This window comes from Octodon degus, unplaced genomic scaffold (assembly GCF_000260255.1).
Source record: "Octodon degus isolate 3935 unplaced genomic scaffold, OctDeg1.0 scaffold00032, whole genome shotgun sequence".
Lineage (NCBI taxonomy): Eukaryota > Metazoa > Chordata > Mammalia > Rodentia > Octodontidae > Octodon > Octodon degus.
In genome coordinates, this window is record NW_004524608.1 from 7,016,362 (window position 1) to 7,025,467 (window position 9,106).

Genomic DNA, 9,106 nt, shown 5'->3' on the forward strand with positions numbered 1-9,106 from the left:
TGGTGCCGGTGGGCAGAACCAAGGTCCCTGTGCTTGCCTAAGCTTGCCTGCACAGGTGCTTTAATCCACTGAGCTATCTCTCCAGGCCCTGCTTGGCATTTTCTGTGTGCCAGCTATGGTATAAGGTACCAATGAAATCAAATCTCCCCTATCCTAGTTTATGTTTGGGGATCATAATAAGAATTTTTTTGGTACTTTTACATGTACTAACCATTTTTGAGAGTTGTCTTTTAATTTTTGCATACGAGCACTCTAAATCATTCTTTTTAAACATTTAGCTAATTTTAACTGATATATGAAACATAAGAATTGCACATATCAGTGGTGTACTGTGTGATCTTGTAAAATGTGTATATACTGTACATTTTTTTTTTCAGAATGAATGATCTCAGGTCCCTGTGCATGCTGTGTAAGCATTCTACCCCTAAGCTGCATTCCCAGCCCTTTTATTTTTTATTTATTTTTTAAAATTTTATTGAGAAACAAATAGCAATGAGACAGTTTCAAAACCGATCAGTAGGACAGTTTCTATAATTAATTTATTGCATATTGCTGTCTTCATGGTAGTTATTCATAGTACAAGATGCAGACATGATTTCCTGTCTAAACACTATTAGTACAAATCTTTCTTCTCATTGATTTAAGAGAAAGTAGTTATATGCTTATCCTAACTATTCATTTATATCCCCCCCTTTTTTTTGGTTTAGTTTAGTCAGAGATGGGTATTCTACCATTTATAGATGGGTATTCTATGCCATTTAAATATCATTGGTGCTTGAATTCCCAACCTATTTATATTCTTTCTAGAAAGTTTTATTTTTAGAGAAGGTGTCACTAAATCGTCCAGACTGGGCTTGAACTTGCAATTCTCCTGCCTCAGCTTCCACGTAGCTGGAATTACAAGTGTGGACAATCACACCCAACTACATTGTATAATGTTTAAGTCAAGTTAAATAAACCATTCTGTAACTTATTGATTCTAATCATTAACTTGTAAACAGTATAACAGTCCATGTAATCAGGAGACATAAAATATTGGCCTCATCTAGTGCCATAGATTTACTAACTATCATTAACTTTATGCCTTCTTCTCCTATTGGCTGCTTCAGGGTGTCTGGACCCTTCTGGACCAGGAGGAAAGAACCTGTTGTACAAGCTTCAGTCTCAAGTGCTAGCAACAAATCAATCAACCAAGAGACTTTCCAATTCATTTTGCTCAACACTCATATTGTACTCGCATCTTATTGATTTTTCCTTCAGTTACTACTAGGCTGTGTATAGCATTAATATTCTGAATCTTGTCTTGAATAAATATACATAGGATGGTTGTTTGTAACCACAGCCAAGCTACAGCCATGATTAGACTCTGGGGTGGCACCAATCATCAGCCTGAAACGTGGGCCCAGGTACAATGTGTATGCGCACATTCAGAAAATGATCCAAGTGGCTCAAAGAACAGCTTCATTTCTTTAATAATATGCACCAAGAACTATTGAATGCCGCCCACTCCGAACATTAGGTACATTATAAAAGAGAACACTTAGCCTTGTACAACAGCGAGGTAGAGAAGCCAGGATGCGAGGCGTGCATGCACAGGCAAGCCTGCACATTCTGAGGAGTTGTGATTTGTAGACATCTGGGGAGGCTTGGGTATGTAAGTCTCAATTCAGCTTGTAGCCACTCAGCACTGGGTCCTATGGCTCTGAAGATAATGTTATGTAAACATACCTTTCAGACAGGTCGCTTTGGGGACCTGTTGTCAACTAAGCATGCTGTCCATTTTGGAGACAAACTAGTGCTTGCGTAAAACAATTGCTACATTTATTAGCATGGATATTACTTTCAATTCTATGATTAAGTAATTTGCCAGAAATTTAGATGGCAAAATTTATTTGCAGTGGTTCCTTTTCTTTCCCTTTTGGTCTAGCTTTGCCATTTTCTCACGCTGGAAATTGGTACAGAACTTAAAAGTGTTTAGAGCTCCCTGGCAACTCCCCAGGAAACTTTTAAAAGCCACTAATTTAGAGGCAATTTTGCTGCCATATTTCATTTCTCAACTGGTTGTGATGGAAGTAATTGTTATGTCCAAAGGGAGACTCAGGACCTGAGGAGATATGTATAGACTCCACGGAAACACTCTTGCTTTTGTGTAAATACTCTCAGTTACAAAGAAAAGTAGAATGAAATCAGGAAAACATGACACTGTGATGGAACATTGTCTTAATAATAAAGTGATAAGACCTGCTCTTCTTATGCCATATACTTCAATTGTTCATTACCCTAAAGGGTCAGGTAAGGGTGCATCTATAAAATATCTACACACTCACTAAATACTCACTAAAATCTTCTCAGTATTAACAAACATCTTTTATCTCAGTGTTGAAAAACATAAACGTATTTAACAGAACTTTCATTTGTAGTTTTAAGATGTGTAGTTCTGAGGACAGAAATGATTCCCTTTAAGGTCATGTGACTGGTTGATAATAATGGAGATATGCTGTGTTCAGGAACCTACTAACCTCGAGGAATGTAAAGATTATATACCATGAACATGAGCTAAGATTAATAATGTCAACAAGATTAAAAATAGGAAAGGGGGGTTTAGGGGAGAAGATAGGGAGGAGGGAGGAAACAGCATGGGGATTAATAATCAAGCTATACTATGTCCAGGTACCCACTGCCCTTAGATGATTGTAAACCTCATGCATATACTAATAAAAAAGATCTCCTTTGTAGAATTACTGAGATATGTAGACAATAATATACATAAATCAGCTAGCATAAGTTTATGGATGCTTACTAAATGGTTGCATTTCTGCTTGCTTATAGATATGGTGTATATTTACACTGTACATAATAAAGAGAAAAAAATCATGAACTTTTTGTTTCTGAATAGCTTTGGAAGTTATTGGATTATAGGGCTGGGGAGAGAGCTCAGCGGCCTAAGTACGTGCCTGGCAAGTTCCAGGAACCTGGCACTGCATGTTGTGCTGGCCGCAGAATCCCAGGCATGGTGGTCTTTGTCTGTAATCCCAGTGCTAGGGAGGCTGAGACAGGAGGATCACTCCAAGTCTGAGCTGCATAAGGACACCCTGAATCAAATAAATAAAAATAATAAAAATGAAAGCTATTGGATTATAAAATGTAACATTGCAGCTAATGATATCAGTTTTTCATTTTGCAATTTATTATTATTATTTATGTATTTAATACAGGATCTACAGTGTCTCACTACACAGTTAGGACTCATAGTGATCCTTCCTGTTTTTCAGCCTCCAAAGTGCTGGGATTACATGTGTGCATCACCATGCCCAGTCTCAGTCACCATCTCAACGCCCCCTGGGGTCAGGGCCAGCATGGCAGGCGGGGGACCAAACCCCCGCCCCCTGCATCTGCCTAAGCAGGCATTGCAATGTATTATTAAAGACTATTACATCCTGACCATTTTACATAAATTTAACTCAATGAATTGCTTTATCTATGTTATGCTTAATAAATAATATGATGTATTGATATCAAACTAATTGGGAAATTGTTTCAGAAAGTGGACCTGTTTGGTCTACACATGTGGATTTTGGTTGTTTGTGCTGTTGTTGCCTTTCTACTTGGATAGCAATTCAACACATATGAAATGGTCATCATCTATGAAAAGACAAAAAGTAGGAACATATAATTACATATTTTTACACAGGAATTTAAAAATCGAACCATATACAACATTGCAGCAGTACAGTCCTATGAAATCGTTTTTTTAATTCTTGTTTTCATTTTATTACCCTTTTCTTTTTAAACAAACATGTACTTGAGAGACAGCATGGCAGTAACTGATGTGACATTAGAAGCAATATGTATTTAGAAGACCAGAATGACAGGCATTCCAAGCATGACCCTACTAATACACATTGCTATCTTCAGTGCAGTTGCTTAGTTCACAGGTATCAACATATAAAGTTATTCAGGGTGAGAATTCTGCTAATTAACTGCTAGTTTCAAAAACCTGCTGAAGATTCTCAGGATCATTGTCTTAACCACCGTGTGCCTATAAATGTATGGTTTTGCCCCTGTCAAGTTTCCTAGCTTTTCTCCTTGCCCTCCCTTTGTTGTTTAATCCTTAAATTCTCTTTCTTTTTAATTGTGTTGTAACTTTCTATTTTTTATTTACACATGTGGGTCTGGTTTTTTTTTTTTTGTTTTGTTTTGTTTTTTTCTTTGCATTCTGTATGGGTTTAAAGTTTAACATATAAATACTTGATGGAAAATACCTGTTCCTTGTTATATCTAAGATGTTTGATATTGACAGATAGTGAGGTTAAGCTCAACTACCTATGTTGTAGGGTAATAATATCATTAAGCTTCTCTTCTGGAGGGTTAACAACTTAAGTTTGCAGACTAAAAAATTAGCAAAAAGAAGGGCTTGAAGGACAGCCAACATTTTGGCCCTAGCCATTCAAGATCAGTGAGGACTTAGGACATAAGTGAATCTGTATTCTAACATCCTGTAACTCAGGGGTATCGCAAATTTTCTGATCAAGGAGAATATAGAGCCACACAGGAAAGTGATAAATGATGTAGAGTGTGCCTAAGGAGAGTCACATGGAGAGAAAACATTCTCTCAGGCTTCCACAGATAGCAAACTGGTCAAGCAATGGCTGTGACTCATCCACATGGCTGACACTGACAAAGGATCTACAAACTGTGGTACAGGGTTTCAGGCTAAATCCTGAGGGGATTTGACTGACCTTGTCAGATACAAAAGTCACATTTCTTGTTGCTGAATTCACGCACCTACAATATATAAATGGCAATAGAATAGCCATCTCTGACAAAACTAAACAAAAAAGGGGATATAAGTGAAGAACCATTTTGTATCTGTATATACAAAATAGGATAGATATAAAGCTACTTTCTCTTAATTCAATGAGAAGAAAGACTTGTACTAATAGTGTTTGGACAGGATATCATGTCTGCATCTTGTACTATGAATAACCATTATGAAGACAACAATATACAATGTATTAATTATAGAAACTGTCCTACTAACCTGTTTTGAAACTGTGTCATTGCTATTTTTTTCTCAATAAAATTAATTTAAAAGAGAAAATACAAGGTCAGTGCTAACATGATGAATGCCGTGTATATCTATCTGTAGGAATAGTGCAGAAATTGAAGCTCAGTCTCCATTAGGAGAGCAAGTCTTCTCCAAAGTACTTCGTAGGGATAATTCAGTGAAAATCCTATGATGTAATTGAATGTATGACCCCTAGAGAGAAACAGTATTTTTAAGCCTTCTTTGCAGTGAACTTGACTGGATTTGATGCAGTGCCATATGAAAAGTGCTATGTGCAACTTCTTGAATCTGCATTGAATGCTGAAATTCATTTTTCACTTTCTTATACACATTCAGAGATGTTGATCTTTGAATCGGAGAAAGAAACAAGATGAGTTTTTGGAATTAAAATTTTAGGAAGCAAGGTTAAAAGTATTCTGTCTGTGGGGATATAGATAGCTGGAGTGACAAGAATATCTCCTTTGGGGTGACTTCTATTTGTACCTCAGTATGCATTTTCTCTTTTATATTTTAATAATGGACTTGGATTTTAGTTTTATACACAAACAATCACATGGGAACTACACTTCACATCTTCCTCTTTCGCTGGATGTGTTTATGCATCAAAGCGTAGCACCACAGATGTCACAGAAGATGCACTAACTACTGAGTCATTGCTCGGTACTGAATTTCTTCCTCTCTTTTTAATGGGCCTCAAGTGGGATCATGATGATTGGATATTTATAACCACTTCTGTGTGGACAATGTTGTAGAAGATGGTAGCGCAACAGGTTGGAAGACATTGGATTTTTAAAGGACCTTATGGAGCACAAATGGCCCACCAGGTATAGAAGCACATTCTGCTATGCAGTATCATTAAATACCATTTATAGTCCATGATTAACATAAATCTCTCATATATATTTTATGTCATATTGTTTGAAAAAAAATTAAAGATATTATTTCATTTTACTGTTTTTTAAAAAAATTGAGCAACTTCCGTTGAATTCAACCTTCATCTTAGGTTCTAAGGATACAGTGATGAATCTCAAATTCACCAAAGATAGAGGTTCACTTGCAATGGATAATGACATTTCTAGGACAGAATTTGGGGAGACAGGGCAAGATGAGAGTTGAAGCACAGCTGTTAGAGTTTGCCTTAAAAGAACATCTATTGCTTTACTTTCAATTCAGTGTCTCCCAATCTGTGGTCTCCAGGCTGGCAGCATGGACAGCATCTGGGAAGTTGTTAGAGATGCAAATTTGCTCCCTTCCCAACTCACATGTGCTAAATTTCAAACCCTGGGGCCCACAATCTGTGCTGTAGCAGGGTATCCAGGTGACTCTGATACATTTTTCACACTGAAGCTTGAGAATCACTGCTTTAGTCCTCAAAGCAGTTCTGCAAGTTAGCCAAGGCAGTCCAAAGTACACATATGTTATATCTTTAAAAAAAATCTTCTGTAGCTTTAGATAATCTGCCTGTGGTAACGCAGGAAGTCATTGGCGGACACCAGGTTAAAATGCACATTCTGGTTTCAATCTCATGTCTTGAACACAATCCTCTTTCCCAACTCTTTGGAGGAGAATTAGGATTGATTTCATTTATGGAATATTTCACCTTGGTTGGACAAAATATCTGACACCCACAAATTAAAGAAAAAAAGGTTCATTTTAGCTTATAGTTTTTAAAGGTTTCAGTCCATAGTTGGATGGCTTCAAGGCAGGGTGTTATGGAGCAAAGTCTTTTTTTTTTTTTTTTTTTTTTTTTTTTTTTTTTTTTTCAGTATTGGGGATTGAACTCAGACCCTTGTGCTTGCCAGGCAAGCACTTATCCTACTGAGCTATCTCCCTGGCCCCAGGGCAGGGTGTTATGGCTATGGCAGACAGACATGAAACAGGAGAAACAGTTCATGGCATGGCAGTTGGAAAGCAGCTAGTCTTCCTTCTATCTCTTTTCATTCCATCCAGGGGGCCAGGCCTATTGGTTGGTGGTACCCACACCCATGGTGGGTGGGTCTTCTCTCCTTAGTACTCTGTCACCAATCCCTACCACTATGTTAAATCAGTGGACTCATGCAGTATATCCTGTAATCCAGTCATTTCCCAAAGAGCCTGCTATAAGTTCATAGAGCTTTGAGGTGACAAAGTTACAAGCCATAGCATATGGTGTCTACATAATGGAAGTGGCAGAGTGGATTTAGATGACAGAAGGAGGAAGGTAGTCATTGTGGTTGGCTTCTGAATAGTGAGAAAACAGAAAATGTTGCTGGATTATGTACTGTTAGGGTTCAAGTGCTCTTTTCTTAGTTGATGAGGTATGCCTCCTGTTGACTTCACACTGGGTAGTGTTTCTCCACACTACTCTAGTTTCCAGGTAGTGAGAGGGTCTTCATGCTGTAATTGCCCAACAGGTTCTTCCTGCATGGGTTTATTTAACCAGTGATTTAGTTGCTGCTCTCAATGTTCTCCTAATTGGTAGCTGTCTGGGTGGCATCAATTCACAAAGAGTTACTGAAATACCTGCTCAGGTGGTGTCCAAAACAGGTTTAAAAATTATTCCTCATCGTCTTTTTGCTGTAGTAGGTGTGGCAGACCTACTGACTTATGGAATATTTTCTACAAGGTTAGACATTACAGACAAGGCTGAGTCTCTAGATATACGTATATGTGTGGATATGCATTATTATTCACATGTTAAGCTAGATCACACTTTCAAGGTGATTCTATCACATATTCAAAATCCCCATCAGTGTTTTTCTTTCTTTTGGCACCTGTGATCAAACTCAGGACCTTGCACTTGCCAGACATGTGCTTAAGCCACTGAGCTATCTCCCTGGCCTTCCCATGAAATGCCAATGCTGAACTTTTCATCTGTAAGGTTTCCTTTTCTTAAAAGCAAGAAAGGATTGAATGTGTCTTGGCCAAAATAGCGCATTGTACACTTTAAAATTGTTGTGCTTTTTTGTTTCACTTCTATCAGCTTGTGTAAACTTTAATAATCAGAGGCAAATCAGATACAGGCTATGCAGAGCAGAATTTTTCTTTTTCTTTCTTTCTTTTTTTCCTGTACCAGGGATTGAACTCAGGACCTTGCGCTTGCCAGGCAAGCACTTATTCCACTGAGCTATCTCTCTGGCCCCTGCAAAGCAGAATGTTGTAGAAACAGACTTTTGTTCTAGATTATGACAAGATGTCCCTTAAATACTCATGCACATGTAGTCGTGGCTTGGAGAGGTGGCTGAATCATGGGTGTGTGATACTGGATTAAGGGTGTGTCCATTGGATACACCACTAATAAATCAGGATTAGTCCACTGATTTTTAGCTCAGTTCTGGAGGTGTATAATGCCAAAGTCCTACGGTATTATTAGCTAATAGGCTTGTAGCCTGCATGGAATAAAAAGGGAAAGACAGGCTTGATGCTGGCTGTTTTCTGACTGTGATGTTATGAATTGTTTCCACTCTGCCATGATGTCCTACATTGGACTTAGCAATTATGGACTGAAATGTTGTGACACTGTGATCCCAAACTATGATCCTTTAACTTGTGGCTGTCAGGTATTTTTGTCTTAGCAACAAAACAGTGTCTGAGACAACATTATTCTGTACTACAATAAATGACAGGACCTTAGGAGCTTATACAAACTCTATTATACAGCAACCAGTATTTCTATGGGGAAAACAAGTTGAAGAGGTCCTAGGTCAGAGTAAGGAGCACTGGGCTATTACTTAGGGCTTTGGGCCCAAAGTGCGGCATAAATAGTGATCTTTACTGAATTGCAGAGTGCATAAATTATTCAAGCTAGAGACACATTTAGGCCCTTGAGATACGTGAACAGAGTCTCTGCATCCTAATTGTACCTGGGAATCCACTTTGTGAGAGAACAAATTGGTCAGTGAGGGTGAAAACAAGAAGCATTCACATAAAATCCACAGTTCCGCTGATCTGAGCAGGCTGCCTTCAAGAGGAATCATCTTCCAAGAGTGGCTTCACAAGATAAAGCAAGAACTGAGACCCAGTCCTAGCCCAGGTCCGGTGAGTGTGTGGAGAGCTTCC